The sequence below is a fragment of the Zalophus californianus genome, chromosome 7 (assembly GCF_009762305.2).
Source record: "Zalophus californianus isolate mZalCal1 chromosome 7, mZalCal1.pri.v2, whole genome shotgun sequence".
Lineage (NCBI taxonomy): Eukaryota > Metazoa > Chordata > Mammalia > Carnivora > Otariidae > Zalophus > Zalophus californianus.
The window spans coordinates 10,543,732-10,552,863 of NC_045601.1; positions in this window are offsets into that span (position 1 = coordinate 10,543,732).

The following is a 9,132-nucleotide window of genomic DNA, read 5'->3' on the forward strand; positions in this document are numbered from 1 at the left end:
CCCAGGTCTGGCCCCTGGCACCCCGAGTGATTTCCAGGTCAACACCCCAGGCCTGAGTCTTCAGAGTGTCCTTTCATGGTGACTTCAGCCATCTTCCATGACGAAGTATTGCTGACAGGAAAATCCACCCTGCCGACAAAGGAAGAAGAGCATCTCCCCCTTCACAGACCCGGCCCCCTTTCCGGTGTCCCCACTACTTGCAATAGCTACAACCCCCAAGCACTTCGACAGCAAAGACATTTGTCCTGGGTGGACATCTTTCTTTTCCTTGCTCTCTCAGCACCAAATTCAGTCTGATCCAAATCCTGCCAACCCTCTCCTTGAAATGTCACTCAGATCCTCACAATGTTCAGGGAAGGTTGAGTCTTGGAGGCCACAAGCAAGAGGAAGGGTGTTCTAGGCAAGGGAACAGCAAATGCAGAGGCAAGGGACCACGAGAGCACCCATAGTAGGGAACCAGTGAGTGTCTGGAGGCCCCTGCTGGGCGGCTCCCTAGGCCTCTCCTTGGGGCCGTTTAGAAGCCAACACACCCCTTTCAGTCCTCTGCCCTTTAGACACCCCCTCTCGCGGATTGTTAAACTGATCCGAGAGCCCCTGCCGTCCAGTTCTGTCTTTTGTCTCCTTCACTTCTTGGGAAGCAATGAGCTTCTGGAGTCCCTTAGCCAGGGGTGAGCAGGCCTTCCTGTGCACACACTGGAACAAAGTCTAGTGCCCTCCTACAACGCAAGCCCACTTCCCTCCCAGCCTTTGAAAGCTGGGATCACACCCCTGCTTTTCAGGAAGAGGCCCAGTCAAACTTTTCCACCCCGATCTCTTCCTCAAAATCTCCTTGACTAGGCAGATTCCTGCCCTCCCTGCCCCGCTTCCCATCTGACCCCATCTCCGGACCTTGACTCCTGGGAGACCGTGCTCCTGGAGTCACAGGGCGTTACTGCGTGCTGCCGAGCTGGGAGGTGGGACGGCTGCCAGGCAGGAGGGGACAGCTCTCTAGGCCTCTTCATGGAGAACATTCATGTCAGTTGAATAAAACAACAGCAGTCCGGCTAAGTCCGTGAACTCTGCGGACCACGCCCTGCAAGGCCTCTTCTGGGAGCCAGCCCTGTTTTTACCTAAGCTCGTGCTCATGGGAAATGACACAGCATTTTCAAATGCGAAAGGCCATGCATGACAACCAAAGATCTAAGAAGTCCCACGAACCCAGAAGTCTTTACTGTGTGCCTGTTCCTAGGCTTCCAGTGGAATATTTTAATATTTAATAGCTTTTGATGGAAGCCTTCCAACAAATCACCTGGAAATGGAGAGATCTGACCTGGGGGCTTGGGTCCTCCCATCACCATGGGAACAGGTGTCGGTGCACATTTACAGGAGATACGGTGGGTGAGAGGGAGGTGGAAATGACAGAGTGCTGTTCAAACATCAGTTGTCGTTATTGGTCCTTCACGCCCCCCCCCGGGGGCCGCGATATGAGCCAGTGACTTACATGATAACGAGAACAGGGATGAATGATTACGAAATACCGCTCTGAAGAATAATCCTTCATATGCAGTATTTAATCCGATCCTCAATCAGTCCTAAGACAGTAGATACCACTGATGTCTCTACACAGAGGGGGTGACACGGCGTGCCCGCCAGTGGAGGTCTAGGTCGCTAGCCAGCCAGCATCGGCGCGGTCCCCGTCTGGAGAATGTCCACCTTTCTCTAGCTTCCTCCTCACACACGTGTGCTAACGCACACACTTTGCCGTTCCCCCCTTGGGCTCTCCTGGTCCTCCGGACTTCCTGCCAAGTGTAGAGGCCCCTCCCCATCTAGAGGGTCATGGTACGAAGTCACTCCCAGACGGCTGAGGGGTCACGTGCGTGGACAAGGGGGTCTCTCTGGTCAGTGGCCCAGCCTCCGGGGTATCTTCCGCCATTGGCTCAAACTGTCAGCAGGGAGCTGTTCCCCGCCCAAGCTCCCAGAGTCCCACCTGGAGCCTGGGGACCCCTCCCGCTGGGTTTCCAGTGCACCCCTTAGTTTACTGCCACCGAAGAGTTGCGGATGAGGGTCGTGGCAAAGGCTGCTTTAACTCTCTGCCCTGCCTTCCGTGGTGGAACCAGTCTGCTTTTCCACACCAGCCACCCCTTCTTCCCTGGCTCCTCTCATGGCTCTCCTCCAGCCCTTTCTGTGTGTCCTCAGGCCACGCTCAGGGACCTGTTCCTGGATGCCAGCGTGGGTGCCCACCCAGGCTGCTGTCCATTTAAAGAGAGCCCCTTCCTTCCTGAGCTCTGGTCATGCCCTCCGAAGGCAGAGGCCCACCGCCCGGGCTGCACACAGAAGCTGGGCCAAGGAAGCGGTCCGCCGTCAGAGGCGATCCCAGCTCCCCGCTGCCTTCAGAGGGGCACGGAAAATTCTCCTCTGACCAAAAGGCAGCGCCGTTAAAGCACCCGTGGGGCAAGCCACTGTGGGGAATGAGGTATTTTTAAAGCAAAGCCCACTTGTCACCTCATGCAGGCACTAAATCAGATGCACATTATTTGAGATATCTCAGGGCAGGGGATTGGCTATGTTAATAATAACAATGTACTCACAGTGCACTTTTCGATTTGAATTAATTTTTGTAGCTAATTCTGGCTGCCGAATGTCTTCATTTAAAATATACATATACATGTATTTTGTTCAGTATCTTAATTAGGCCCAAAGGAATATACTTTCAGATTTTTGGTACACTTCATTTGTTATATTAATGAAAAGCCACTTTAAATCAAGTTACACGTGGATATTTCATTATGCATGCTGTTCTCACACATCTCTAAAAGAGATTTATGTTACAGGTAGTAACCACAAATACTGGCAGTGGACATGCTTTTAATTTAAAATGTAAAGTTTTCTTACAAATACTGGCAGTGGACATGCTTTTAATTTAAAATGTAAAGTTTTCTTTTGAGGTGCAGCGAAAATAGAAGCTGACCCTCCTCCCGGGGCGGCTACTGGCCCTGCGAAGTGGCTGCACCTCGAATTCCCAGGGGACGCTCTCCCCCACCTCCCGCTCGCGTCCTCGAGGGGGCCCAGCCTCCGGCCCGCGGGGCTCTGTGGTCCACGCTGAGGATGGCAAGACCGAAGACAGAATTACAGCACGGAGGTTCTGAGCGGCTGACCTGGGCTGCCAGGCCTCTGCGACTGGGAAGGAAAGGATTTGGGGCCTCGGGGACCCATGGGGACCGCTGTGGCCGTGGCTCAGATATGTGGGCTCGATTGTGGCCACCTGCACACAGACACACTCAGGGATCAAGGTGTCATGCCCGGCCCCTCCCCAGTAATGCGGATGGCTTGAAGGTGGTGTTGGCCTTGCCCTGGGCTACCGTTGAAAGTTTCTGTGTTCCGCGTGCTGTGCCAAGCGGGTGAGCCATAGGCCATCTGGTGAAGCCACACCACCTCGCTGTGACGTGGACGGCTCTGCCTCCGTACAGGAGGGCCTGTGTGGCACAGGAGAAAGCCAAGACTCATGTGGCTGTGGAGTTGAGATGGAGGCCCCTGGCTGCTTTGCTGGTCATCAGGTCCCACTGAGAGCAGGTTCTGCAGGAGACAGACGCCCCCCACCCCAACTCCCATCCCGGTGGTGGGGCCCCCTGGGACACAAGCCTGGGCTGGAGTCGCTAAGGAAGGCCAGTGCTTTCCATCATGGCCCCACGTGAGGAGTGAGTCACGGCTCCTTCAACACCGCCTGCTGACATTTCGCCTGGCACGTGTCCCTGCACTATAACTGACTTCAGTGCTTTACGACTAGTTTTGTTAAATCGCATCCCCTCGCCTCAGCAGGCTTAAAGCAACCTGCACGGGAAAATGAAGCAGGAAGAGGCCTTTCCTGCCCGGCCTGGAACCCTGGGCCTCCCTTTCCTCAGCTTTCTAGCGAGGAAGGTGGCCACTGGGACGCTTAGGGTAGAAACCGCAGTCAGACCTGCTTCCTTCACGTGGCCCCCAACGCCTCACACACACCTAGACATGATTCACTGGATCCTCCAGATGACCCTCTGCATTTTGCACCCATTATTATGACCCCTGCTTTGCAGATGAGCAAACCAGTTCTCAGAGACGTCGAGCGACATGTTCCAAATCACGCAGCAGATATGGGGTGTCAGGGGAGGGCAAAGGGTGAGTGAAGCCCAAGGTCGCTGCTGACCGACACCCGTGTTTTACAACTTTCCCAGGGACGCTCAGGGTGGGGGGAGGGTTCTGGTTGACATTTTAACATCTTATGCTGAAAAATAGGAATTTCAGACAACGTTCTGCATCTTAATTTTTTCAGATAAGTTTTGGATGTATAGGCAATTATCTTATGGCTGGCTGGCTGGTATTCAGTAGTGTATGTGCTGAAATGGCGTCTTTCTAGAAAGTTGGGATAAATTACGGCAGTTGAGTGACTGAAGAAGTGTTTCACACAGTATCTGGAGCTCATATTTGGCCTGAATTTTAAAAATCATAATTATGAATAACAATATATAATGGCTACAATTTGTTGAGCACCTGCTCATTGTGGCCAGGTCTATTATGTCATCAATTCAAGTTGCACACACCTGCTTACTAGCTCCTCTCTCCTGTCACACTGGCCCTGTTTGGGCTGAGGACCATATCAGACTCTTTCTTACCTCAGGGCCATTGCATGGGCTATTCTGTCTGCTTGAATGCTCGCCCCTGGGCTTTGGATATGGAGGCGTCTTCCCATCCCCCAGGACTCTGGGAGCCCATCCCTAACCATCCAGTCAGCACCTGGGGAGGCTCTCGCAGAGCGTTGGCTTTTTCCTCCCAGCACCCACCAGAATCCTGGAATTATTCTATTTCCTTGTTTTCTTTCTTTCCCACTTAGGGTTGTCAGATAAAATACAGGACACCCAGTTAAATATGAATTTCAGATAAAGCAGCAAATATTGATACTTGCACTAAAAAAAAAAATGTTGTTTATCTGAAATTCACACTTAATTGGGCATCCTATATACTTATTTGCTAAATGCGGCAACCCTATTCCCACCAGCCCAAAGGCTACATGAAGGAAGAGACTATATGGTCCAGCAACGAATTCCCAGGGCCTGGCTCACAGTGGGCACTCAGGAATTATTTACTGAACACACCTAGGAAGTGTCTGCATGGAGATTTCAACACTGCAGCCGGGCCCTTCCAGATAGTGCACAGAACAGCACCGTTCTGGCCAGACCATGGCACCCACCCCTCTGCACGGGGGATCAGCACCCCGGGCCATCCCCCATCCCCGTTGTCAAGAGGCCAGGATCCAGAGCAGATCAGCACAGGTTCAAGTAAGCTGTCTTTGACACCCTTAAAACTGGGTAGAAAACAGGAGAAACAAACAAGGCGGAAATGAATCTTGGGAGGTGAAACTAGACCATGGGTGTGTGTTGGGTGATTCGGGGGCAGAAGAGACTGTGTGTGAGAGAGGGGTTTGTGCAGGCAGGGAGGTGACAAGAGGCAGCGGGCATGACCTCAGAGGAACCGAACATCCATTAGAGGGGCTCGTCGCCATGGAGACCAGACAGCTGGGCCAACAGGCCCGCCGAGGCAGAAATAAAGGGGCTGTAGGGACGGATGTTCAAGTAGAGCCAGAAAGCTAAGTACATGTAAGGCTGCCGCATGAAGACTCGGGGTGCAGATGAGCACTCTGACAGCCACAGGCAATGTACCGTGAAGGAAGGAGAAGCAGCGCATGCCAGGAGACCAGCAGCTGCGATCTAGAGGACGGGGGAGTTAAGAAGGCTTCGAGACCCAAGTCACGGGGCATCGGAGCTGTAGCTTCAGGAGGTGGCCTCTCCCGAGACACACAACAATCTCCAGGAATGGGCGCTGGGCACACACCCCTGCCCCGGGCACTGCTCCGCCCGGGCTCCCGCAGTCCCTCGCGGCTGGCCCTTCCCCACCTCAGGGCTCCCCCTGTCCCCTCTCCCCACTCTTCCCATGGCGGCTTGACTAGGTCACCTTCTCAGAGAAAACCCTTTCTGATACACCAACATGGGAACCTCCCATTATTTTCTGTTGTGTTGACTGAGATTTTTTTCCCTTTATTATAATACATATTCCCACGTGTAACTTATTTTCCTTTGTCTTCTTGTTCATGGTCTGTCTCCCCTACTTCACTGAGGAGCCCTGAGGGCAGCGTCCAAGTTGATTTGTTTGCACTGTATACCCAGCTCCTGGTGCACAGGAGACATCTATCATCTATCTATCATCTATCTAATCATCTACCTACCTACCTATCATCTGTGAATCATACTCTAGGCATATCTACATAATATGTAGTACCTATAAGATACACACTATAGATGTATAAATAATAAACAGCTGACTCCTTCCTTGGACTCCCAGATCACTTTGCCTGAAGTCTCTCATCGTATTTTGTCATGATTATAATTGTTTGACTAATTGCCCTATTTCTTATTGAATTCGCTCCTGCTAGACCAGGAGCTGACCTTCCACTCTGCGTGTCTACTGTCAGGGGGCTGGCCCTGCCAGGTGCCCAGTCCTGCCCTGGTGACCTGACCTCGCCACCGAGCCCCTGGTGCTTCCCAGGTCCTGGTTTGCAGGCAACAGGAGGAGAGGGTGACTAATTGCCATGCTCCTGCCGTTCTGAGCCCTGAGCAAAGAACCTCACAGACATCACCTCATTTAAGCGAAGACCTCTATGAGAGTTCCCATTCACAGGTGCGAATCCTGGAGGTGAAAGTTTCATTTGCTTGAGGTTTTTCTGACTCCAAAGCACCCACCCCCCTCCCATTTATCCACATGTGAAACTGGGAAAACTGGCTTTTCTTAAATGTGAAGAATTATTAAAAGGAACCATCCCAGGAGCCCCGGGAGCTGACAACTCCGAACCTTGATAATCATGTGTTTGTAAGATGAGCCATCGTTCTGGAATCGCTCCACCCTCCACAACCTTGTTCCTGGCCCTTCCCCGGAGCCCCGGGGCTCTCCCTGCTTCCCCAGCCTGAGTCTGCGGCTCTCCAGAAGGATCTACTTCCTCCCACACTTTGAAATTTAGCGAACTGCCTCTTGGCATGTGGAAAGGGGATTTGACCCTGACCCTGAGCCTGACATGAAGCATCTGACTTGGGGCCCTGTGTTAAGGAGGCTCATCTGGGGATCGAGGCAACCAGGGCCAGGTGGCAGCCTGGCTGGTCGTCAGCAGGCCCACGCTTGGGAGCCCTGATGCCTGTACTTACCGAGGAGCGCAGGCCCCACATCTTTAGCACTCATTCGTCCCAGCCAGCTCCCTGCGGCCGCTCTGGGCGCGTCAGACAAATGACAGTGCCGCCCGAGGGCCCAGCTTCTCCGCTTTCGCCCCAGACACCTTGGCTGCAGCCTGGGCTTGACCTGTCACAGCAAAACAGCTGTTCTCATGTCCTCAGAAAACACCAGCTGGAGGAGCCAGCGAGCGTTCCCCGGGCCTGAGACGGTTCGCCCTCGTCTGCGAGACGCGTGCAGGTGCACACGCGTGGGCGCGGGGGTCCCTGGTGCGTGGGTCGGGACAGGTCACGTGTGCACTTCCTAAACCACGTTTTCCTGTTTCCTGTCGGTCCTGGAGTGTGGTTTGGAAAAGCGGTGCCGTGACTCCTGCTCCCGCGCCCTTGAGAACCCCCACCTCAGGACATTCTGACCCCAGGCCCGGAGAGCCACAAAATGGCCAACAGGGGGAGGTTCTCCCCACAGAAACCCCATTCTGTGTACAGGAGCCGGGCCTCCGCAGGCTGGCTTCCTGGGGCTGGCAGGCCCGACACGAGGCGGCCGGCTTCAGTGGGCGACTGCCTCAGCGCGGGGCGTCTGGAGGCAGCCTCTGAAGTGGGGGACGGGGTGGTGGTGCTCGTGGACCGTGACTCACATCGATCTCTGCGTGCGCACAGAGGCCTGTGTGTGCGTGCGTGCGTGTATGAAAGGGCTTTTATTGCTCGGGAATCTCCTTTGCTCATTGAAAAATAAATTCTTCCATGTCACAGAATTTGCGTCGGCGTCAGAGTCCATTGTGTGGCCTTAGTATTTCCTCAGCCAGTAGTGAGGGGAGGTCGGCCTTCGTGCCGGCTCTGGGCCGCAGTGGGAACTGCCCACGCCCGGGTTCCAGGCGCCAACCAGAGACCCTAGCCTGGACCCCTCCCGGGGAAGGGGGCACTGGCTTCCTCTCCCAACCGGGGGCCTCGGTAGTGACCTACCTGGATTATTCAAGTGTGACACCTCACCCAGGCAGACATTTGAAACTCAAGTGTCCCCTACCCCCGCCCCTGCTGTGCTGAGTTTGGGGACCTGGCTGGCTGCTAAGAAGGGGAGGGTGACAACAGAGAGGAAGGTCTGAGCTTTTTGACATGACCTTGGGGGTCAAGAGGTCATTTGGTCCAAGCAAGTCACTTTGCAGACAGAGACTGAGGGCAGAAACACAAAATTAAGGGAGAAAAAAAGGGAAGGAAGTGACACAAGGCTTTTTTTCTTGTGAATATAACTCCTATAGATTGAATTTTTATGAAAAATTAATATTCTGGTGGAAAAGTCAACAAGGGATACAAATAAAAATTTTCTAAAACACAAAATATAGATGAGTTAAGAGCATAGTTTTCAAAAGTCCAATCTTGATGATGAAGAAATGAAAAGAAAGCACTAAAATTTTTTTTTTTCCCGGTCTCTCAGACCGGAGGGGGAGCGGACACTCAGCACCGGCCGGGCTCGAGGGGCTAGGCCCTTCTGCGCACTTCCATCCAGGTTCTCGGGGACCTGACTTCCCCAGAGCGTCCCCGGGGGACGCGTCCGAAGAGCCTGAAATATACTCATCCCACTCGACACATTGTTTTTATAGGAATTTATCTTAATGAATGAATTAGAGCTAGTCACAAAGATTTACCTCCTAGGATGTTCACTGCAGCATTTTTTATGACGGTGAAAATTTGGAAAAGACATAAATGTCCAACAATAGGGGGTTGGTGGAATAAATAGAGCCCTAGGCAGCCGCTAAGATTCAAATTTTAGAAAAATTAATGACATGAAAAGGCTCGTGATGTGATACATGTTAGGATTTGCTTATAAAATTGAACCCTTTATGAAAGATATTTCTGGGTGCCAGGATTATAGGTAACTTTTATTTTTCATTTTTATCTCTGTGCTTCCATATTCTCC